The sequence below is a fragment of the Schistocerca nitens genome, chromosome 5 (genome assembly GCF_023898315.1).
Source record: "Schistocerca nitens isolate TAMUIC-IGC-003100 chromosome 5, iqSchNite1.1, whole genome shotgun sequence".
Classification (NCBI taxonomy): domain Eukaryota; kingdom Metazoa; phylum Arthropoda; class Insecta; order Orthoptera; family Acrididae; genus Schistocerca; species Schistocerca nitens.
Window position 1 is genome coordinate 780,007,290 of NC_064618.1, and position 26,569 is coordinate 780,033,858.

Consider the following 26,569-nt stretch of genomic DNA (forward strand, 5'->3'; position numbering starts at 1 on the left):
TGTGTGTTTCGAAAGTGCTATTTCTTGGGTAACCTATGCCCGATTTTAATCAGATCAGTAGACAGTACGAAGTTTGTAGTAAACATAGTGTATTGTTGTGTATTTATGATTTGTTCATATTAGCACAGAAAGTGAAATTATTAGTTCAGTAGATTTTCGGGTTCTAAAATTTACCATATTATGCAGTGTCATTACGTGTTGTTGTGTATGAACGTACATCAACTTGTACTGGGAAGAAACTCAGTTAATGCCTAATTAGGCTGGCGACCGTATTATTAACAATTTGGTAGCATCTACGGTGTTGTTTCTTGTCCGTCCTAACGTGTAGTTGCACTTCAGACTTGCTTGACGTATCATTGTTGTTACTGAGTGGGTGAAAGTCTGATTTTGCCTCCATTCAGGTACACGCGGTCAACATATATACCAAAATCCTTTCTAAGAAGGTGAAGCCCTTCAACTTACCATAGTACAGGCTTCAATAAGTATCGTGCGCGATAGCGTAGTGTTACACTGGGCGTTACAACTTTCAGAAAGCGATGCCAGTTTTGCGTCTCTCCTTGGATGCTGCTACAGTCCAGTAACATCATATGAACCTTTTCTATATTCGATCTGTGACGACGAAAATACTGTGAGAACACCGTGTTTGATACATCATCTATTTTGGCAGGTAATTCGAACCTGACCCCAAAGGGAATGAGTTGTAGTTGATTCTCTAAGCTAAAAATCCCGCTAGCGCACAGCATACATTCTCTGTCACCGAACTAGCTACTTCCTGCGTTATAGTGCACACAGAGGCGTAGACATTGTTTTCTTGTTTTGGGATAGGGGGTGGGGGTTAATTCTGTTCAGGTTCAAGATGCTCATTCAGTTAAGTACGCCAAAATATTGACAGCTGAACTGTCATAAGTTTTTTCAACTTTTAGAATTGGAACACAAGTTCTGCCTAGTGAGAACTGTGATATAAATAAATGGAAATAGAGGCACTGCAGTAGGAAAAGTGTGGTGCATATTGATGTTGACGTCAATCGCTACGTAAATCGCTAGTACTTGGCGCCCGTAGAATGTATGTTATGCGACAGTCCGTTTCAGATGCTTTCTCTCCGAGCATAGTTACCCATATATTGTTTCATATTTAAATCGGTCAGCGTCGCTTACGTTACTTCTGACAAAAAACGAAGATTTGTCGCTTTTCACAGGTGGAGTTAGAAATAGAGAAAAGTTAAAATAGTCGTAATTATCTTCCGAGCTGACTACATCAGACTGACAGCAAGAAATGAAACTAGCATTGTTTTCTTGTATTTTTAACATTTTCACCTCTTTATTTAAGATCTTCATCGGGTGATAGCAGTTTTGCTATATTACTACGAAAAAATTATCTGATTTGTGGTTGAGAAGTTCCTATTTGAGCTGTTCGTTTCATGATAGTTCCTAAAGACCCAAGGAGCATGTGAAATTTTCGGAGTTGAAATGTTTGAGCACTGTAGGGACAAAATTACCAAAATGCTATGTGATAGAGAAAAATAATGGAAGGAGTGTAAGTAAGCTGATTTTCTACAATATTTAGTCTCTGATGTGTAATCCTAAAAGTGAGAAATTACATAGCATGAAATTTTTTCAGAGTTCCACTGACTGACTTGGGTAATTCTCCAGAACAGCGGTTACCAGACATTTTCGCCTCTGCATACGAAATAACGTTGAACCCTATGCTGGGGGAGGGGGAGGAGAGTGCCAAATGTTGAATGGCGACTGTCGCAGGAGATTAGGGAGTAATAATTCTTGCCATCTGGCTTAGTTCTGACAACACATGTATGGCTTTTGGGTCGTGTCAATCAACTTCTACATGTACCAGAGAAGTGATACAAACAAGTAATAAGGTTCCGTGGAAGCACCTTTTTACAGAGTCGCTCATGCTCACATCTAATTATTATTTCTGGCAAATAATATGAAAATAAATGAAGCCGGTTGTGATACAAATATTCAATGAGTAAGAGCGGAATAGCGTTTGAAATAAATATTAAACTTCTACATCACAAATAATATAACCAAGCTGTGCAATAATGTAATAAACTGGACATGGAGTACAATAAATTAAAATCTAAAAAGCAAAAATATTCAGGATCAATTCAAACTTCGATGCTAAATCAAGACTTCAGGATCAGTAAGTAGACAATTTTCAAATTTAGGTTCTGATGAAAGAACATCTGCATGAGTCAGCTGAAAGCATTGTGTTGTTCATCCTTAACCAGACCTTGAAAGTCTCGCACGATTAAGCTCAGTTTCACTCTCAAGTCCTTTTCAGCACTAACGTCGTTTCTGTATTTATTTTTCAGGCAGTAAGAAACGACACCAGCATTCGGACTGCTTGTTTTAAAAGAGACTTACATTTTGTTCCCATCCAAAAAGAAGCAGAGATCTTTATGAAAGCACCTCCCACTGAACTATCGCTAGTCATGTCAGTGAAAGTTTCCTTTGTGATTAGTTCTTTCTATATTTTTCCTAAAAATGGATTTCTTATTCAAGCATGTTTTATGTACTCTTCTGAAAGTACTTTCCGTATCTTTTTTGAAATATCTCTAAAAGCATAATAAACACTCGAACTAAATCTTCCATGGGAGCTAGTTTAACGTCCTCCAAAAATGATGTATGAGTAACTAATGCGAAAAATGTGTTGTTGAGCACTTCTGAACTAAAGAACCGGTTTTATTTTGAAAGAGGATATGTTGTTATCTGCTAAGAACGCCGTCGTATCTCCTCCTGGTAGATCCATATTCAAAATACGAGACCTGTCAAAGAGACCAGCAAAATAGGCCGATGCAGATAACAAATGATCATCAGCGAGAAAATTGCTCATGTAATATACCACTGTTTTTGTTACTGAGAAACAAAGAAACCTCTGACCTCAGTTCAAATATTCTGTTTTAAATCTTTCCGAGAGAGAGCCATCTTACTTGCTCCTCGGCGCGTTGTAGTATACAGTGTGTGCTTCAACAAGCAGGAGCATTTTTTCACTTTTTCTATCAGCTCTGTTAAATGACTGCACACTGTCTTGGCCCCGTCTGTACAAATACCAACACATAATTCCAAAGGAATAACAACTTTAAACAAATAAAGATCAATCACATTGAGAATGTTTTCTGCTGTAACATTCGACTTCAGCGGTTGGAAAATAAAAACTTATATATCTTCACTACTGTCAAAACGTATATAAACGAGTAAGTGCACCGTATTTGTGCCATTTGTACTATAGTATATTTGAAGAGAAAAATAAGTGCACTCGTGCAGTTGTAATAACAACACTCCTTCGGTATTGGAAGACATGTCTCCAGTTTTCGTTATTGTTGAGTAACGAAACTTTATCAACTTACTTGTTAGTATCAGTGTTTATAAAATTTTCCATTCCAATTGAACTCTTTCTTACAAAACCTAGATTTCCTTTAAATGAAGTCAAGAAGATTACCAACTTGTTCAGAGTGTTTACAACTTTTACGACGTTTTAATAAACATGGATTCATGCTTTGATTTGAAAGCAGCGTAAGGATACAACGCAGTGGGATTTGGTTATCAGTGGGTTCCCTATCATCCTTTTGTGTAATGTAGTAAGTATCTATCATTATACTTGCGGTCAGGTGTTGTTCTAGGTTTTTAACTGCATCCTTGGAGCTAGAAGGAGCTTCCTGTCTTAAAAGTCTCTTCATGATCAACTTAAACACAATGATGTACCAGGTGGTTATAATTAAACTTTCCGTATTTAATACCTTATAACACGGAAAATAATTACCGTATGAGTACCAAACTTGGTATCGTTAATATCAAGGACATGGGGAAGAGAAAAAATGTAGACTTAATTCAACTGAAACACTTTTAATGTTTCGCTACGGTATGTCACACCATTACATTCTGGTACCATTACTTCTACAAACAGGGGCTCAATAAGGCACCCATAAGTGTCCAGAACAGTCTGAAAGCGCAGGATTGTATTCTACACAGAAGAACAAAGCATGTCCGTACGTGCTTGAAGTGCTGCGCTTCAGATCGGCACATGTATGAATCTTAGTCTGGTAAACCCTGTCCTTTAGGTTGCCCCACAACCAGAACTCACAGGGAGTAATATCAGGTGATCGTGGCGGCCAAGCATTTGGAAACGTTCGACTGATAATTCGATAGTTTCCAAATGTGTTTCGGAGAAGCAGGTGAGCTCCACGATCCACGTGCGGTGGGGCCCCATTTTGCATAAAAACTGTTGAGTTCAATGCGCCTGTCTCTTCTGCAGGGCGGGTATGCCATGCTGGCGAAGCACATCGCAGTAGCGCTGGCCTGCTGCATTGCTCGTCTTTGGTCTTTGAGCACCAACCTTTTCAAAGAAGAATGGTCCATTGACGACTGAAGCCGTGAAGCCATACCATACGGTGACACGTTCACCATATAGAGGAACTTCATGAACAGTGACTGTAGGTGAAAATCCCCACACTCGACAAGTCTGTGTGTTCACCTCACCCGCCAAAAAAACTTTCTCTGTCCATATTATGGGGCCCAGTCCCAGCCCTCGCCAACTTCAATCCTTGCGAGAAAGTGGGGAGCGAAGTCAGCAAGTCGTGCGTCCTATGGCGCAAGCCGCTGTACGACACGGGTTGTTGTTGTGGTCTTCAGTCCTGAGACTGGTTTGATGCTGTTCTTCATGCTACTCTATCCTGTGCAAGCTTCTTCATCTCCCAGTACCTACTGCAACCTACATCCTTCTGAATCTGCTTAGTGTATTCATCTCTTGGTCTCCGTCTACGATTTTTACCCTCCACGCTGCCCTCCAATGCTAAATTTGTGATCCCTTGATGCCTCAAAACATGTCCTACCAACCGATCCCTTCTTCTAGTCAAGTTGTGCCACAAACTTCTCTTCTCCCCAATCCTATTCAATACCTCCTCATTAGTTACGTGATCTATCCACTTTGTCTTCAGCATTCTTCTGTAGCACCACATTTCGAAAGCTTCTATTCTCTTCTTGCCCAAACTGGTTATCGTCCATGTTTCACTTCCATACATGGCTACACTCCATACAAATACTTTCAGAAACGACTTCCTGACACTTAAATCTATACTCGATGTTAACAAATTTCTCTTCTTCAGAAACGCTTTCCTTGCCATTGCCAGTCTACATTTTATATCCTCTCTACTTCGACCATCATCAGTTATTTTACTCCCTAAATAGCAAAACTCCTTTACTACTTTAAGTGTCTCATTTCCTAATCTAATCCCCTCAGCATCACCCGATATAATTTGACTACATTCCATTATCCTCGTTTTGCTTTTGTTGATGTTCATCTTATATCCTCCTTTCAAGACACTGTCCATTCCGTTCAACTGCTCTTCCAAGTCCTTTGCTGTCTCTGACAGAATTACAATGTCATCGGTATTGTACTGATATCATTTGAGAATGGTTTGAAGCACCTCCCGTACAGTGGAACATGATATGTTGAGTTATCGTGGCGCAGTACGCGCACTGCCTGACGATCGAGAATTGTCTTCCATAGCAACAGCGATTTCATCAACCACCTTTGGTGCAACCGGCCGTCGGCCTATTCCCGGAGCGCCGCCCAGTTCTCCAGTTGATTCGCACTTCGTGATGCTCTGTACAGCAGGTGGAGAAAGAGGACCCTTCAGTAGCTGTTTCAGCCGGCGAAGTCCTCGAAGTGCAGCTGCAGCATTACTGTTGTTTTGATAATAGAGCTTCACCAATAATGTACTGCTCCTTTCGTGCAAGCTCAGGTTGACACGTTAAGAGGTGCACTGCGACTGCTCCGATGTGTGAGACTACGAATCACGATGGCTGATAACGGCACCGGGTGGCCATAGTGGGAACTGGACGGAGGCACTGTGACGCATGAAAATCATGCACCCCATACTCTGGAGATTAATGCTACCAAGTTTGGTACCTGTACGGTAACCAGCTTCCGTGTTATAACCATCAGGTATGTGTTAATCAAGTTCAGTTATACATCACAATCATAGTCGTGAATAATCAGCTTGTTTAATACGTACAAGCCGGTTCTAGACGCATGATAGCATTCAAGGTAACGCCAAATAGACCACAATAACACAACAATATACTACGCGTTACCTAATGAGTACTGCAGTGTCAGATTTGGTGCGGTACAGGAAAGATAGCACTCCTGATTCAGTTTTTAATCGGGTCTTTCCTGCCTTTTTATCAGAGCACCACGATCATGTAGCTGTTTTTACGGATGGGTCTAACCAGGGTGACTCTGTTGGTTGCTCTGTCGTCTTACCGGATCGTGTCCTCAAGGTCAGATGCCTCCTGAATTTACTATCTTTGACGCAGAATTACATGCCATCTTGTGGGCACTGTAGCAGATGAGACTTTCTCCCAGTGTTAAATCTCCCGTCTGTTAAGATTCTTTGAGCGCGCTTTACTCTCTCTAGCGTTTGTACCCATCAGATAAAGGAACCCAGACTATCCACGACGCCCTCCTCCAACTACAGCAACTGGGGAAGCGGGTGTCTTTCTGCTGGGTACCAGGCCACTCGGGAATTCTGGGGAATGAAAGGGCTGATCGAGCAGCTAAGGAGGCGTGTCGTGACCGTCGGGTCTTTCAGTGTGCTGTACCACTGCATGCCCTCACCTCGCTCTTGAGGTATAAAGCTCTGTGTCGATGGTAACATGAGTGGCTAGAAGTGACCGACCACAAGCTCTGTGTCATCAAGCCCACAACTCGGCCGTGGCATACTTCCTTCCAGTCACGTCGACGGGACGAGGTCCTCCTCACTCGTCTTCGCATCGGCCACAACCCTGCGACGCATGGATTTTTACACCGGCAAGAGGACCCTCCGATGTGTGGTGCTTGTGGCGTGCAGATCACGGTGCACCACCTTTCATTGGACTGCATTTTATTTGCTGACCAGAGGACTGCAGCGGATTTTCCGGCGGATCTGCAGTCTATTTGGTGTAATGCTCAAATGAATGTGCCAGTCTCATTTCCCTGTCCTGTTCTTTAGGCTCTTTTTTGTTTTTTTTTCCTTTTTTAATTTCTTGATTATCTATAATGCCTCCTCATTGGTTTTAGTGCATGTGAGAGTGTCTGTGCGATAGTCATTGCGTGGTCGTTTCGTGTGCATGCGTGTACAACAGTTTTCGTTCTTGTCCACCTTTGTTTTCATCGATGTCTGGGCGCTGATAACCTCGCCGTTGGCCGTCCATAACTCCGCATACCACACACACACACGCAGTGTCGGACGTTGGTAAACAGCTTAAGTTGGCAGCTGTTAGAAACGGCACGGATACCTTCGTAAAACCATCGAAAAGATTCGATCAAAATATTTCCAATGTCAAAACAAGATGGATCATCTCCGGCGAAAGCAGCGACTCCTAATGAAGAGAGGTTTGAGGAGGGTACAATCTGACCCTCCTGCATTCTGCTTACAGTCCGAAAAAAACATTCTGTTGTAAATCCATTGCCGGCCAGAGTGGCCGAAGGGTTCTAGGCACTACAGTCTGGAACCGCGCAACCGCTACGGTCGCAGAGTCGAATCCTGCCTCGGGCATGGATGTGTGTGATGTCCTTAGGTTAGTTAGGTTTAAGTATTTCTACGTTCTAGGGGACGGATGACCTGAGAAGTTAAGTCCCAAAGTGCTCAGAGCCATTTGAACAATTCTTTTTGTAAATCCATTTTCTTAACATTATGCAGATGCTACTTTAATCGATCTGTTTCCTCCTATCAGATAAAGTAAACTTAACGGATTTATGTACTTATAGCAGTACGTGTTTTGTTTACTTGTATGCGCAACTCCTGAAACGTTGAAGGACATTTTTTCATTGACTGATTGGCTCCGTCGGGTAAATTGAAGAGCGTTGATGGGATGTGCCCAGTAATGTTTGTATGATTTACCCTTCTGTTATGGAGTTTTTGCCATTAAATGGAAAAGTTGATTGCCTTGCCACTGTTCACCTTTAACTCGCTTTGTTTTTAATCAAGAAGCTTTTCTAGCTAAGGGAAAGTAGAGGATATATGACATCTCTTTCCCTGTTTTGTAGCGGTGATCCAAGCAATTGACCAGCACCACACGTAAGTGTTTGCAGCTTCTTCCTTTGTATGCCAATGGTGACTGCGTTCGAGTACTGTGAATATGCCACAGAACTTGTCCAACTTTCCTTGCGGCAATGCCCCCTAGTACAGCTAAGAATTCGTCGACAGAGTTAAGAAGTTTTCGTGACGCTTGCCATCGTTCTAGCTAATATACACCATCTGACACTAATTCTATGTCGCACTGCACTAGCCATAACGTAATGAACTGCTTGACCTTGAGCTTTTCATTAACAGAGCCCTAACGCACTTTCACGAAACATTTGTTGCTTCCTTGGGTCATTTCCATCACAGAAGAGGTCAGATCGCAACGCGAACTCCAAATGTCAACCTCATTGAAGGGTTTCCTCCCATAACATTCCACTGAACTGGCGCATTGCTGTAGGATAGTGGCTGAATAACAGGTCCGCAGGGCTGGATTTACTTGATTTTTTTCGCATTCACAAGGATTTATGTGATATACTCGTATTCACCAGTTTCCAGTTTCATTCACTGTGCTATCAATTATTAGGATCGGCAGCTCTTTAGCGAAATGAAATAAGAATCAAAAGCAGAATTATATATTTAAGTACACGAAACCGTAAGATAGCTTCTCTGTGGCCTCCACCTTCCCCCATACGGCAGGCCTTGTCTGCATTCTAACTACATCCTTGTAATGATCGTTCTGTTTCGTCGTTGCGGACGTCACATGATATCCGTTCAAGTTCGTTTTTTGTTGATCCTTCCACTCAGTTTTTTATTACAGAGACCAACCAGACATACTCATTACTCGCGGCGCGTTGCCGATTCCCGTAAGAGTTCGGGCACTGTTTGTGCATTCGCACAGAAGAAGAAGATGGTCAAGTGGCCGGTGAGCCTTAACTGTATATATACTAATATGGTATCTGTTCTTTCGGATATGTCCGAAAGAACAGCTACCATCTTAGTATATATCAGTAATGGTTTCCTTTTCGTTTACGAACGTTAATATATACATTGCCGTACATATAAATTTACATTTTCGCTCTTAAAGTCCTATACTCCAAAGGGTCAATCGTGTGTGAAATCTTATGGGGCTTAGCTGCTAAGGTCATCAGTCCCTAAGCTTACACTCTACTGAATCAAAATTATCCTAAAGACAAACACACACACCCATGCCCGAGGGAGGACTCGAACCTCCGCTGGGACCAGCCGCACACTCCATGACTGCAGCGCCAGAGACCGCTCGGCCAATCCCGCGCGACCCAACGGTCCCTCTGGGTTATTACCCTATGCTTAATGTATTTAAAAGGCTACTAGAAACACTGTTCAAAACAGTAAATTAAAAGAACTTACCGTGAAATATCACCGCAGGTGAAACATTCAAACAACACTGTGCGGTATGCACATTATTTTGGTCACTGCGTAAATTGCGTTTCTTATGCAAATATCGATATGCTTAGCTGACAAGAGCAAACCAATGTAGCTGAGAATCTATGACTACTGCTACAACACCTTTATGCTGCTGCACAGCCTCTGCCTGAGAGCAGTAATAGGGTTGCAGCCGTTCTAAGTTGAGCAGTGTTGAGTAGCAGACATATTTTGAAGAATGACCCGGTAATTTTCTTTATAAGTGTGATATAAGATTGACGGAAGTGGGGTATGAATATTTTCTCCCAGTTATGGAAAGATGAGCAAAGGAGATTATTTGTGAATTTTTCTTTTATGTTGAGAGATTGAGGTAAGCACACAAGGACGTAGCATTGTTTTGTGTTATTGAGACTGTAGTAACGAAACTCAGATTTTGGCATTATTCTATGGGTTGCTCTGATAGGAAGAAGAGATTCCCGTTGCTTACTTATTCCTTACAGTGATGTTATGTTAACGCTATTGTGAATATCCTGTTGATTTTTATTTTCTGAACACTCAGTTTATTTTAACAACATTGCAAGTTATTTCTTATCATCTAAAATTCCCACCATTTAGTTTATTATGTATGTACGTACATAGCACTTTTTGGTATGGGATTTTCAGTTTTAATGTTGCTTTGCTGCCGTAAAATGTGCACAGCTTTTTTGAAATTTGCAAAAATGTTTGTCAAGATACGAGATATGTGAAAATACAAGTTGGGACCAGGAATTTCTTTTTTTTTTTTCATTTGCGCATTTATTGCAGTAGTCAGATAAACTCAGGATGAAATTGCATTTTTATAGAAACATCTCCATATCATAGACGATGCTGAGCAGATCATATTCTTTGTAATTCAGTACAGTCAGAATTTTGCTCATTACACGAGTTTAAGTTTGGGACAGGTTAGTTAGGTACTCATTTCTGAGAAAAAAGTGGTTCCAATGGCTCTGAGCACTATGGACTTAACATCTAAGTTCATCAGTCCCCTAGAACTTAGAACTACTTAAACCTAACCAACCTAAGGACATCACACACATCCATGCCCGAGGCAGGATTCGAACCTGCAATCGTAGCAGTTGTGCGGTTCCGGACTGAAGCGCCTAGAACCGCTCGGCCACCGCGGCCGGCATTTCTGAGAAGTTTTGGTAGAGTTGTAGGGAGATTGAATCACATAAAGAGAAACAGACATGTGGTTAAGTTACACTTGATGACCCTGTCATAATAGTTATCTGGATATTTTGAAAATATGTGGTCAGGTAGTGTTGGATGTCTTGAAAGAAAAATGCAGATGCTCATATCCAAAAAATTTTGCGGCTGATTACAGTACAGATTCTATGAACAATTCATTTATTGCTGAGAAGACAATGTATTTATTTGGTTTGGTTACTACGTAGTAACTGGTTTTTCAGATAGTAGAACCTCATCGTGCTTGGCACAACGGATAACGACACGAAATTTTGTCGTAGTGCAGGACAATGGAGTGTTTCAAAATAATGGTTTAGTACAGAATGCTGTCGCTTATCGTCTAGTAAAGTCATGAGACGATCAAAACAAACTGTAAAACGGTTTAGAAAACATATATGCATGGAGCGAAAATTGGGAATTGACCCTAAATAATGAAAAGTGTGAGGTCATTCACATGCTTGTTAAAAGGAATTCGTTAAACTTCGGTTACACGATAAGTCAGTCAATTCTATAGGCCATAAATTCATCTAAATATCCAGGAATTACAATTATGAATAACTTAAATTGGAAAGAACATATAGAAAAAGTTTTGGGGAACACATACCAGATACTGTGTTTTATTGGCTGAGCACTTTATAAAATGTAACACATATACTAAAGAGACTGCCTGCACTACGCTCGTCCGTCCTCTTTAGAATACTGCTGTGCAGTCTGGAATCCTTACCAGATACGATTTTCGGAGTATATCGAAGAAGTTCAAAGAAGAGCAGCACTTTTTGTACTAACGCGAGATAGGGGAGACATTGTCATGACATGATACAGGATTTGGGGTGGACATAAAACAAAGGCGTTTTTCGTTGTGGCCGAATGTCCCCACGAAATTTCAATGACCAACTTTCTCCTCCGAATGGGAAAATATTTTGTTGACGCCGACCAACATAGGGGAAAACGATCATCATAATAAAATAAGGAAATTCAGAGCTGGCACGGGAAGATATATGTGTTCGTTTTATCCGGACACTGTTCTGGATTCGAATATAGAGAATTATTTTGAAGGTGATTCGATGAACCCTCTGTCAGGTACGGAAGCGTGATTTGCAGGGAATCCGTGTAGATGTAGAGGACGATAAAACAAATCTCTCTGTACCACTAGCACAAGCAAAGAGATAGCTCTAATATTGCGGACTAGTAATTACCAACCAACTTGGTGGCCAACTTAGTGACCACAGAACAAAAGATGAGTAGTGCAGCATATATACTAAAGAAGAGTCGGTAGGCAATAAGTCGCCATCGTCTCGCGAAATTTTACAGCAGCTAAGAGACACATCAGTATCAGAATGAATTTTTCACTCTGCAGGGGAGTGTGCGCTGATATGTTACCTCAATGCAAGACCTATACCATACTGATCCGTTCCCTACTCTCTCAGGTTAAAAAATATATTGAATGAGTAAAACTAAAACGCATAAACGGATGTTTTTCTCTTAAAATATATTACGTATAATGGGTATATTGAAACAGACAAAAATATAAATAATGGTGTTCATGGCACCACAACTGATAAGCCTCGGGGAGTAGCCGCGTGGTATAGGGCGCCATTCACGGATTGCGCGGCCCCTCTCGCCGGAGGTTCGAGTTCTCCCGCGGGCATGGGTGTGTATGTTGTTCTTAGCGTAAGTTAAAGTTAGTTTAAGTTGTGTGTAAGTCTATGAACCGATGACCTCAGCAGTATGGTCACTTAGGAATTCACACCCATTTGAACTAATGATAAAGGTTGTTTCCTCAGACGTAAATAAAACTATGGCAGTACTTCCTGAAGCGATTATTTGGACAAAAGTAGTAAATGTGACGTCAGATACACACGACTGGCTAACTACTAATGTCGAAGGCGGCAAGGAGCAAGACAACCATTAGAATCTGCTCTCCAAGTCCTGACTCATAGCAAAATTTTAAAACCATAGTTATACTCGTCCTATAACAGTTTATAGTGCAGACTGCAGACATACGTTTTAATGGCATCAGATCACCGCACAGGCAACCTTCATGTAAAATGTGTCGCAGTGCCAAGCGAGGCCACATGTTTACATTCTGGCGGCATTACCTTACCCGCCAGACTTGATAGAGGTGTATACTGGACTCTCATTAAAAACGTTTTCCCTTACAGGTACATTAAGGTGTGATGGACCTTTAACACAGGAGACCCACACCCTACCGAAAACAAGGGAGACGTGCAGGCTGACGGCTCCAAAGAATGCTGAGTTCCGTGGCGCCCGTTGCATTGTCCACCAGTTGCGAAGTTCATTGATCATGGAATACCCCTCCCGAAGCCCTAATTGATCCTAAGTAATATCGTATCCCACTTGCATATGCTCATTTTTACGAGATTTCGTGACGTTGGACTACCACCATATTGAGGCACTTTGATACTTCAGTGCTAATATGGGACGGCCTCATCTGTTACCACGATAATCAGAATTTGATAAACGAAGGAGCTGAGAGAATCGTGACCAGTGGGCAAAAATCGCTTAAAATCTAAATGATGGGAAAAATTTAACACACCAGAGATGGTCTATCTCAATTTGTTTTGATTCCTCCAGTGGTGTACTATGGTTCTGAGTAGTAAGGCCTACGTACCTACCAACAAACCGAAAAATATTTACGTAACGTGGTAATTAACACTTTTTGAGTGACCCTTGACTCCGCATGCTCCCTTGCTTGCACGTGCCATAAAGGTTTCTGAAGTCACTCAGGGACCGACGGTAGTAGACAGCTCTTATGTAGCCACAGACAATGGCCTGCCTTTAGAATGACTGCTACTTCCATTCCATGCTTTTGGATAGTTTGCAATACAAAGCATGGCACTGAACAGCGCTGTGATATTGTATGCCGCGTCCTGGGCAGATGCTTCAGATATTACTTGGCCAGTCGGTTAGTTTCGGCAATCTTGCTGGTAGTCAAAGTTGTAAAAACGATTTCCACCTATTACTAATTAATGGCCTCTATCCCATCGTCTGTATTTAGGCAATACATCCGTTTGGTAGGCGTGCATTTAACTTTTAAGATGGAAAATTGCCCACTATCAGAGGCAAGCATAGAATATAAGCACCGGTTTTCGGGTAGCTATTCTTTGCACGTAATCACTATGCATGTTCTGAACTTTTACACGCAGACTTTACCGCGAGGCAGACTCAAAAAAATAAAAAAATAAAAAAGTGCTTCTCGTATTTTCGCAGTATGTGATGATCCCTTGCTGTACAACTCCTACTATACATCCCTTGAATACGACAGTTACTAAAATCTGAAGATACAGTACTCAGGTTTGTCACACTATGTGTCAGGTTAAATTGGGTTGAAAGCAATCAGTATTAATTTGTATTGAGAGCAATCAATACTAAGGACAGTTACTAAAATATTCAAGACTCAGTTCTCAGATTTGTCACGCAATGTGTCAGGTTAATTTGTGTTGTTATCAATCAGTAGTAAGGAAAGGTTTAGCTAAGGTTTAGTTAACTGTTTTATTCCATATAGTTGTTGATAAAGTACATGGTAACATTCGGTTTACTGCAACCACCGTACACTCTGTCAGCAACGGTAGCGCCACCAGAAACTTCGGCCGTGGGTCCCCTGGAACTCCATAGCGGCCTCGTCCACGACGAAGATGCCCGGTACCGTCGCAGCTGATACTCGGGGTAAACCTGGGCCTCTCTTCTTTGTCAATGCGATGCCTACTTCCTTTGGTTGCAGCACGAGCTGTTGTCTCTTCATTCTCTTGATGGGATTGGCCACTTCATTGTGGCAATAATTGTTCTCTCCCCTATGTGTCGAAACGATGGCCTCTTCGTAGTAGCACCAACTTTTCTCTCTTCTGTGCGCCGATGGATAGCCGCTTGATCGTAGCACGAGCTGTTTCCTCGTCTATGTGTCTACTGGATGGCCACTTAGTTGTAGCATTTGGTTTTCTCTCGTCTATGTGTTGACGGGATGGCCACTTGGTAGTAGCACAAACGGCTATTCTCTCTTCGTTGTGTCAGTGTGTGCACCACTTCGACTTGCCCGTAACATGAGCTGTGCTTCCACTCCTGTGCCAACCACACTGGAGAGTCGGGTACCAGCGCTTCTTCTTTTATAGCTACATGACAATGAAATGCCTGGTTTCTGTAGAAACGACTCCTGACGTCATTGCTTCCCTCATTGTCTGTGATTATTTCGCCTATACGCGACAATATTACTCATTAATTCACTGTTAAACAAGCGAGATAAAGTTTACTAGGTAATGCAATAAGTTTTAAATTTAGTATTTATACTTAAACTTCCACATTAAATTCGCCAGATCGCTTTTAGGCAGCTTGCAAACAACTTCCGAACCTTCATGCATTAATCTTTTCATACATTCTCCAGAATTTTACCGTAAGGTCCTTCACTTTTAACAAGAATTTCAGAGGCCGCTACCCCCCCCTCCCCCCTCCTCACCATCGCCATGTGTTTTCCATCCTTCCCTAATCCGAGCACGTGTTCCGCCTCTGATGACCTCTTTGTCGCCGACACGTTTAAAACTAATCTGTTCCTCTTCTCACGATCCTGATACTTTCCGTTTTAGGCTGTTCTCTGATGACGTAAATGTCGACGAGATGTTGACGTCTAACCTCCCTTTCTCTTAATTTCTACCCTACGCGACGAAGCCATCAGGCATTCTTTACTCAAGGGCCGCATGCCAGACTGCCAAACGGATGCTCCAGACTGGAGTCCCTTTATGGTCAGTTATTTACTACAATCGGAGAAAAGTTGAGAATCCCTGTGAAGGAGAAATCTGACCACTTATCTCTGCAGTACTGCCCTCCACGAACGAGCAGCAGATAGTAGGAGCGCCGCGGCTGATACCGCTTTGGTTTTCGTTGATGAGGATATCAGTTCCCATGTTCAGCGTGGATCCTTTCGCGATGCACTGAACGAGAGAGAGAGAAGGAACTGAGTTACGTGGAATGGAACACGAAACTAAACGAAATTTACGTGGTTTGTTTCAGTAATGAGCAATATTCCAATTGCTGTAACTCTCACTAAACATATTTTGCGTCTCGTCGATGTCTGTTGCATAATATAAAGAATATGGGAGTATTTATGATCATAAACGATGTGGTTCTATCTCAAAGTTGTCAGTCACATTCCAAGCGCTGTTTCTATGACTCAGGAACGGTACGCACGTAGCAGAGCAGTTCTGTTTCATGGATTTAGCAGTGACAAAGCATTTATGTTTGACAGGACTCAGCAACTGCAGATGACAGCGAAAACCTTACCTAGTGCTATCTTCTCCGAGAAGTCTGATTAAGAACTATCATTTCTGATACATAATGGCAATGGCTAGAGGCAATGGTATCAAGTGACAGTTGAGTCATACAACGTGTAGCAATGGAGGAATCAGTACAATTAGAAACGAATACAAAACGGAAAGCGTAGTGAGAGTACGTGCTAAAACATAAGGATCAGCAAAGAACATTCAGATTTAGATCAAGACACAATCTGATATGGTAGTCTGACAGAAAACTTGAACAGACGAGTCACTCCGAAGACATAACAGCGCGATGTTCTGTACCTCGTCAGTACAAATGAAAACACACTTTCAGTCTTGCTCTGATTCTTGACTGTTTCTCTCAAAATCATTGCTGCTCATATTAGCACATCAGCTCTACTTTCCAACCACGTCTCTCTTCTTCCGAGAGCTCCTGCCTTCTCCCGTCGCAACTCTCTCTCTCTCTCTCTCTCTCTCTCTCTCTCTCTCTCTCTCTCTATCTCTCTCAGAAGGGTATTATCTGCATCTGAGAGTCTGATATAGTTACTAATAAAGCTAACATAAATATGACTTACACATCAGGTACATCAGGCGTAAATGGGAATCAATTAAGGGTATTTATATATGACTATACGTCCACAGGTCGTGGTCTTGCGGTAGCGTCCTCGCTTCCGGCGCAGGAGATCCCGGGTTCGATTCCCGTCAGGCTCAGGGATTTTCCCTGCCTTGTGATGACTGGGTGTTGTTGTGTCGTCTTCATCACCATCATTCATTCTCATTATAGTCGGAGGCAGGCAATGGCAAACCACCTCCGCTAGGACGTTGCCTCGTCGGCGGTGCGGGTTTCCCACATCGTCCCCTACGGTTCTCGGAGTACGGGACCTCATGAACGCCCGGTTAGCCGAGCGGTCTAACGCACGGCTTTCCGGAGTGGGAAGGAGCGCCTGGTCCCCGACACGAACCCGCCCGGCGGACTTGTGTCGAGGTCCGTGGAGACGGCCAGTCTGTGGATGGTTTTTAGGCGGTTTTTCATCTGCCTCGGCGAATGCTGGCTCGTTCCCCTTACCCGCCTCTGCTACACTATGACGGCGAATGCTGAGCAACCAAGTTCTCCACGTACGCGTACACCACCACTACTCCATCACGTAAACATAGGGGTTACACATGTCTGGTGTGAGACGTTCCCTTGGAGGGGTCCACCGGAGGCCGAACGGCATAATAACCCTGAGTTCGGTGTGGGTGGCGGAGGGGTGAAGGGGACTGCGGGAGTCGTCGTGGTGTTGTGGACCACTGCAGCTGCGGCGGGGATTGAGCCTCTCCGTCGTTTCTAGGTCCCCGGTTAACATACAACATACATGGGACGTCATCATCATCATCATCATCATATATGACTATATACAGCAACCTCACGATTATCTGGCTTGAGGATTATCCGTACATTATGATCACTTGCCTAATAGCTGTTTGGACTATCTCTGAAATGCCGTACATCACCGATTGTTTGTTGGCCGGTTGTAGAGGTATCTCGCACAAGAATTCTGTGCATAAGTGGTGTAATTTACGAAAACATTGGCTGCTGAGTTGTGGGCGGGGTACTGCCGGCTGATAACGAATCACATGGGTCCCACTGGATTTATATCAGGGAAATTTGGTGACCAAGATATCAACGTGGGTTCACTATCATATTCCGCAAAACACTTTAGCACTGCTCTGCCTTTGAGACACGGACAATTGTACTGCTCAAAGACTACATGTCGCGAAGACATTAAGCATGAAGCGACGCAGTTTGTCCGCAGCTGTCAGAGTCTCCTCGATTACTACCACAAGTCCCATGCGAAGGCAGTAGAAAGTCTCCAATAACACAACACTGTTCCCACGAGCCTGCACCCTTGAAGCGGTGCACGTTTGCAACCACAGTTCGCATGGATGACGGTGTTTATGAGGATGACCATATACCTAGAGTGGAAAATCCATGATTCATCCGAGGAGGCGACAAATTTTCATTGGTCAAAGGTCAAATTTCGATGATCCCGAAGCCACTGCAATCCTCATTGATGACGTCGTGGTGTCAACATGTGAACACTAGAGTTCGTCTGCCGCGGAGCTCAATGTTCAACAGCGTACGATGAACAGTGTGCTCCGAAACACTTAATCGTGCACCAGCATTGTGGTCTGTCGGCAGGCATGCTGCGGACATCCTGCATTACAGAGTAGGCAAGCCTCAGAGTCCCACTTTCTTTTAAAGGTCGTAGACATCGAATCGCTTTTCGTAAATGCTCACTACTATATCACGTGAAAATTCGAACAGCTACACCGCTTTCGAGGTACTCGTTCACAGGCTTATAATATCACCTTTGTCAAAATCGCTTATGTCAGTAGATTTGCACATTTTCGACCATGTTGTCGCTTTAATGTTTCCACATCCGTCTTCGATCGCTAATATACTTTCCTAACCGTGTCACGTTTCCAAACCTCACCAGGATTTGAAGTGGAATGATCATGTAAATTTAATTGTTGGTAAGGCGAATACCAGGTTGATATTCTTTGGGAGAGTCCTTAGGAAGTGTGGTCCATCAACAAATGAGGTTGCTTACAAAACACTCGTTCGACCTATACTTGAGTATTTATTGCTCATGAGTGTGGGATCCGTACCAGATCGTGTTGACGGAGGAGATAGAGAGGATTCAGAGAAGAGCGCCGCGTTTCGTCACACGGTTATTTGGTAATCGTGATAGCGTTACGGAGATGTTTAGCAAACTCAAGTGGCAGACTCTGCAAGAGAGGCGCTCTGCATCGTGGTGTAGCTTGCTGTCCAGGTTTCGAGAGGGTGCGTCTCTGGATGAGGTATCGAATATATTGCTTCCCCCTACTTATACCTCCCGAGGAGGTCACTAATGTAAAATTAGAGATTCGAGCGCGCAGGGAGGTTTTCCGGCAGTCGTTCTTCCCGCGAACCATCCGCGACTGGAACAGGAAAAGGAGGTAATGACAGTGGCACGTAAAGTGGGGTGGATTGCGGAGTATAAATGTAGATGTAGATGTAGATGTAGGCGACATCCGGCCTCGCCGTAGGCAATGGTCACAATGTTTTGGATTATCATTGTATTTGAACGGGTCACAATGTTTTGGGTTATCATTGTATTTGAACGGGTCACAATGATTTGGATTATCATTGTATTTGAACGACTTTTAAATAAACGAAAAAATTAATCCTGAAATGTTCATCACTAGAATGAATATTTTCATTTGGTATACAGATTTGTATTTGTGAAGAGGTATACCACGAAAATATCTGCCACTAGTTAAATTGCGATATGTGTGAACGGTTTTTGAGCATCCTAGTGACGCGGAGTTAGTGATCAAAGTAAGTCGTTCTGTAGAGGAATGTAGTAGACGAGGCGACCGAGAAACCAGCTAGCACATGCACCGAGGCTCTCCAATGCCGCGATTTCTGATTAGTATTTGCAGGACGAAATGCTTTTGACTATAGCTATGTTTTCAGTCTCCTAAAAATGAGAACCGCCGTCAGAAAAAGTGAGTGAAAAACAGAAACGGAAAAACTGAAAGCAGTTGAAATTATATTCCTGTGGAATAATGAGCTTGTAAAGCAGTGCGCTTTCAAATATGACACATAGTACAATTTGTAATTACAATAAACTGATGTTTTCCAAACAGAAAACTGTGTACTAATACAAATAAATCGAGCATAGTGCTGCATGAACGTCATCAGTGATCATTCCCACAACCTTTTGTGATGTTTATTAACAATAACCATTCACCACGTTAGTACTGCTATAAAACTGTCAGGTAAGTTTTGGTGTGCCCACCCTGTATGAAACACACAGGAAAGAAGAGTCTTGTTGTACAGTTCGTTAATGGAATCATGTTTCCTGTGTAGTGCGATGTGTCGGTTGAACTGTTTTGCATACCCCTAAGATGCTACAGATCCGATAGTCAGTGACTTGTGGGGAAGTGAAGCTTCCCATATGATACGCAGAGAAACTAACTCAATGACGTCTTACTAAAAGAAAATTACTAGTGGTGACCCAATTATGAACGTAAGAGTGGTTACCACATCACATTCGAATTTATTATGGGAAAGATTGATAAAACTATCACAGGAAGCTAGTGTTCATTATAACAATTTGGTTTATTGCCAAAAGACATCAGACAGAATGAATTGCTGAGTGAATCAAGCGTATAAACATTTAGTAAGCGGACAAGAGATGACAAATAGGAACTATAGTCTTGGCAACGTGAGTGGACACATGAAAGCATAATACGGAACTATATTGTGGATACGTCCAGTGATTGCGAAATTCGTTAGTGATCTGATGAAAGATCCTTGGAAGAACAAGAACAAACATCAGTACTTTCGCCAGAGTACGTGATGGGAACAACTAGCTGGTTGTGATGCTAAATGTGCGCTGTGCAACCCTGATGCCACTTAACCCTTACCTCAATAGCTGCCTCGACGGCACATACTTACCACTCTTCAACTGTGCAAGTGTGGAAATGGGCTGCAGTAGTGGCCGGATGTTCTGTATATCACCACTCTTCAATTTACACTGAACTTTTTAATTAATTTTTTGATGAAAGTTCCGCCGTTTGACTATATAGAGCGTCCATTCTACTGTACAATCATTATTTTTTGTCTTTCGCTACCTTCGAGTACAACACTATTGCGCATGATCACACGTCTATACAAGAAGTAACCGTCGAAATACACTATGTGATCAAAAGTATCCGGACACCTCCAAAAACAAAGGTATTTCATATTAGGTGCATTGTGCTGCCACCTACTGCCAGGTACTTCATATCAGCGAACTCACAAGTCATTAGACGTCGTGAGAGAGCAGAATGGGGCGCTCTGCGGAACTCACACACTTCTAACGTGGTCAGGTGATTAGGTGTCACTTGTGTCATACATCTGTACACGAGATTTCAAACACTCCTAAACATCGCTAGTTCCACTGTTTCAGATGTGATAGCGAAGTGGAAACGTGAAGGGACACGTACAGCTCAAAAGCGTGCAGGCAGACCTCGTCTGTTGACTGACAGAGACCACCGACAGTTAAAGAGGGTCGTAATGTGTAATAGGCAGACATCTATCCAGACCATCACACAGGAATTCCGGACTGCATCAGAATCCACAGCAAGTACCATGACAGCTAGGCGGGAGGTGAGAAAATGTGGATTTCACGGATGAGCGGCTGTTCATAAGCCACACATCACGCTGGTAAATGCCAAACGACACCTCCCTTGGTGTAAGAGGCGTAATCACTGCACCATTGAACAGTGGAAAAACGTTGTGTGGAGTGACGACTCAGAGTACACAATGTGGTGATTTGATGGTAAGGTGTGGGTATGGCGAATGCCATGTGAACGTCATCTGCTAGAGTGTGTAGTGCCGACAGTAAAATATGGAGACGGTGGTGCTATGGTGTGGTCGTGTTGTTCATGGAGGAGGCTTGCACCCCTTGTTGTTTTGCGTGACTCTGTCACAGCTCAGGCCTACATTGATGTTTTAAGCATCTTCTTGCTTCCAACTGTTGAAGAGCAATTCAGGGACGGCGACTGCAGCCGCTCGGAGTGGCAGCGCGGTTTGAGGCGACATGTCACAGATTGCGTGGCCGCTCCCGCCGGAGGTTCGAGTCATCCCTCGGGCATGGGTGTGTGTTGTTCTTAGCATAAGTGTGTTTAAGTAGTGTGTAAGTTTAGGGAGTAATGACCTCAGCAGTTTGATCCCTTAGGAGTTCACACACATTTCATTTTCGTAGCGATTGCATCTTTCAACACGATCGAGCACTTGTTCATAATGCATGGATTGTGGCCGAGTGGTTACACGACAGTAACATCCTGTAATGAACTGGCCTGCACAGAGTCCCGACCTGAATCCTATAGAACACCTTTGGGTGATTTCCAACCAACAGTAATTTTATAAACAAGTTTAACAATTTCTTACGCTCACATATTTTGTCATGGCTAAACAGTAATCACGTGGTGGAGGAAAGAAGGCACAAAATCTCTCCACTACATGATTGATTTCCAGTCATAGCCAAGCAAAAATCTTGGACCTAGGCGTGCATGTGTAATCGCACCTTCTACCTTAATAATTGCTGTGAACCTGCCACACTGCTTGTAACAACTATATGATTAAAAGTCTTACACATTTAGTCGAAAAATACCTACTTATATGTTTTCTGTCAGCCTGCCTCACTGAAACAGAATGGTATGCTTGAGATCAGGACAAGCAAAGTAGAAAGCTCCACGTCTGGCTCCTCCACAAAGTAAGTTGAAGTGAAAGCTAGGACAATTTCTTCAACGAGATCACAACTAATTTCTTTTCTCCAACTTCTACCAGTATACCTGTTTCTCTCTATAATGACCTAGGCATCGACAGACTGTTAATTTATTAGCGTGTCCCTCTCCTCTCTCTTTCTCTCTTTACTTTATATAGGTCTCACATATATGTAACGAAGAGCTCAATGAAGCGGATTGTAACACAGGAAAAGAGGATCTTCTTGAAGTGGAACATCAAATTGCAGACGTTATAAAACATTTTCAACAAAGACACAAGACATTAACTTCACGGAATTAGGCCATGTGTACCTTACCTGTACTGGAGAGCCTTTCTTCTTCCCTTTCATCATTCAGAGTACAGCAGGTACTGCATACTCCAGCAGTTCACCACTTTCGCTCATTATATGGTGCTGCCCAACTACCTAAACACCTAAATAACATCAACAAGGTGTGTGCCTCACACACACATATACACAAGCACATGGACGAGTGATCTTCTCTCCATAAAGAAAAGAAATTAGCGGGAAACGAGGAATTACTAACAAATTCTAATCTCCCCTTTACTTGTCCTGTGTTTCTAGTTGAATTCATTCAGTAGACAATTCGCTTTATATGTAGGAAACAGACTTGCCTTTGAATAGGTATTAGTTTTGTATCTAACTTCCCAGATGATTTGCCGTTGCTGAAACGATGCCAGATACCTCAAGGCCGTTGGTATTGATATCCGTGTCTCAGTATCACCATGTACTAGAATAAACTTTCCCCTTCGATTTGTCTATGTTTTGGAATTAGTTCTACTGATTAAATTAAACAAACGGTCAGCTACTGTAGGTGTAAAATAAGGAAAGGAGTGAGCGGCTATGTGCAGAAAAAATGTAATAAATCCCAAGGCCTTAGACCTCAGTGAATACTTCATTGAACAACTATTTGAGCACTTTACTTCAGTAATAAACTTGGAAACATACATGATAGCTGTGCTGCTGGTCTATAGACCACTCAAAAATAATATAAATTTCATTAATCAATTAAGCAACTGGAAGTGGTACTAATAAGACTTACTAAAAATAATTGGGGAACTACTTCATGTGAAAATTTGAATATTCGGTAAACCATGGTGTATGGCGGAGGGTACTTCTTGTAGAACTAGCAAATTCCTCCTTCCCTATTCCACTCGTTAATGGAGCGTGGGAAGAACGGTTGTAAGTGAGCCTCTGTATAAGCTCTAATTTCTAGAATTTCCTCGTCGATGTCTCGTATGTGGGTGGAAGTAATGTGTTGACCCCTCTCTCCGGTAAGTGTTCGCTCGAAATTTCAATAGTAAACCTCTCACTGATGCACAACGCCTCAACGATACCGTGGCGAAATACGCCGCTCTTCGTTGGGTATTCTCTGTCTCTTCCACCAGTCCTGTCTAGTAAGGATGAAAAATATTAGTTATATTTGCTTTAAGATTTTTCCCATGAATCTCAGTCTGCTTTATGTGGTCATTCTACTTAATGGCGTACTGCCTAGTTGCTCTTAGATACATTACGTTACATTCTGTTTCCAGCAATTTGTCATCAGTAGTGTAGTTGTACAACAGTAGATTAATTAACCTATGTATGAGCAGTATGTTACATTTACATAACTTACTGGTCAACTAACAGAACTTACACCATTCATCAAACCTCCGCAGATCATTCTGCAAATCTGTACTTTCTTCTGGTTTGTTTACTTTTTTATGGACAATCACATCATCTGCGAGTAGTCTTTAAGAGCTTCCGACGTTTTCTACAATATATTTACACACAGGTGGCAAAAGTCATTCGATAGCGGTACACACTTATAACAGATGGCAGTAGTATTGCATTTTTTTTTTTTTTTTTTTTTTTTTTTGTCATAAGTCTACTGACTGGTTTGATGCGGCCCGCCACGAATTCCTTTCCTGTGCTAAGCTCTTCATCTCAGAGTAGCACTTGCAATCTACGTCCTCAATTATTTTCTTGACGTATTCCAATCTCTGTCTTCCTCTACAGTTTTTGCCCTCTACAGCTCCCTCTAATACCATGGAAGTCATTCCCTCATGTCTTAGCAGATGTCCTATCATCCTGTCCCTTCTCCTTCTCAGTGTTTTCCACATATTCATTTCCTCTCCGATTCTGCGTAGAACCTCCTCATTCCTTACCTTATCAGTCCACATAATTTTCAACATTCGTCTATAGCACCACATCTCAAATGCTTCGATTCTCTTCTATTCCGGTTTTCCCACAGTCCTTGTTTCACTACCATACAACGCTGTACTCCAGATGTACATCCTCAGAATTTTCTTCCTCAAATTAAGGCCGGTATTTGATATTAGTAGACTTCTATTGGCCAGAAATGCCTTTTTTGCCATAGCGAGTCTGCTTTTGATGTCCTCCTTGCTCCGTCCGTCATTGGTTATTTTACTGCCTGGGTAGCAGAATTCCTTAACTTCATTGACTTCGTGACCATCAATCCTGATGTTAAGTTTCTCGCTGTTCTCATTTCTAGAAATGAGTATGGCGTACACAAGGTATAAAAGGGCAGTGCTACCATTTGTACTCAGGTGATTAATGTGAAAAGGTAGACATGACTGTCACCGTGCGATAGGAATGCACGTGGAAAGGCAGTTGGAGCCAGAAGCATGGGACATTCTGTTGCGGAAATCGTTTGGGAATTCGGTATTCCGAGATGCACAGTGTCGATAATGTGACGGGTATACCACATTTAAGGCATTACCTCTCTCCACGGACAACGCAGTAGCTTATGGCCTTCACTTAACGACCGAGAGCAGCAACGTTTGCGTAGAGCTGTCAGTGCTAACAGACAAGCCATACTGCGTGAAATAACCACAGAAATTAATGTTGGACGTACAACGAACGTATACATTAGGACAGTGCGGCGAAATTTGGCGTCAATAGGCTATGGCAGCAGGCGACGGATCCGAGTGCCTTTGCTAACGTCATGAGGTCACCTACAGCGCCTATCCCGGGCTGGTGACCATATCGGTTGAACCCTAGACGATTGTAAAACCGTAGCCTGGTCAGACGAGTCCGGATTTCAGCTGGTGAGAGCTGATGGTAGGGTTCGACTGTAGCGCAGACCCGACGATGCCGTGAACCCAAATTGTCAACAAGGCACTCTGCAAACTCGTGATGACTTGATATTGATGTGGGCTGTATTTACATGGAATGGGCAGGGTCCTCTGGTCCAAGTGAACCAATCATTGACGGAAAATTCTTATGTTCGGCTACTTAGAGAACTTTTCCAGCCACTCATGTTCCCAAACGTCTATGGAATTGTTATGGATGACAATGCGCCTTGTCAACGGGACACAGTTGTTCTCTATTGGTTCGAAGAACATTCTGACAATTAGAGCGAACGATTTCGCCTCCCAGAGCGCCTGAATGAATCCCACCCATGATTTATTGGACGTAATGGAGAGGTCGTGCACAAAACCCTGTATCGGCAACATGTTCGCAATTATGGACCGGTACGCTAGTAGTGTGGCCCAATGTTTCTACAGCGAACTTCCAACTACTTGTTGAGTCCATGACAAGTCGAACTGCTGCACAACGCCGGGCAAAAGGAGTTCCGATACGATATTAAGAGGTACCCGAAGCCTTTTGTCACCTCAGTGTATATACATTGTAAACAGTAACGCTCCTACCACATTTCTTTAGGATACTTCAGATATTTCTTTAACATCTCTCCATTTGTTGAGTTGTGTCTGCAAAGAAGTCTTAAACTCAACAGCAAATCTGCTGCGATACTCGATACTCGTATGTTTTTTCCACTAAGCGGCAGTGCGGGATGGTGTCAAATGTCCTTTTTAAGTCAACGAACAGGTCATCATGCTGAGCGCCGTTATCTAAAGCGCTGTGGAACTCATGCAGAAACAGAGCTAGCTGATTATCTCAGTTGGTGGAATCCCGTTGATATTTGTAGAGGCGACTTTCGTTCCCCAAAATCTACGTAATTCTTGAGCATAAATCTGTTCCATGATTTTACAACAGTCTGATTCGAACGATATGGGTCTATAATTATGTGCATCCGTCCTGTGACCTTCTTGAAAACGAGAATGACCTGCACTTTCTGTAGTCGCTAGGTACAATTAGTTGCTCCAGCGATCTACGATAAACTGCTGTTACATGGGGAGCAAGTTATTTCAAGTAATCGTTGAATCTTATCAGTGTCTCACTAGTACTGATGCTTTTTCCACTACTAATCAACCGTAGTTGTTTTTACGAGGGCAGTTCAATAAGTAATGCAACACATTTTTTTCTCGGCCAATTTTGGTCGAAAAAACCGGAAATTTCTTGTGGAATATTTTCAAAC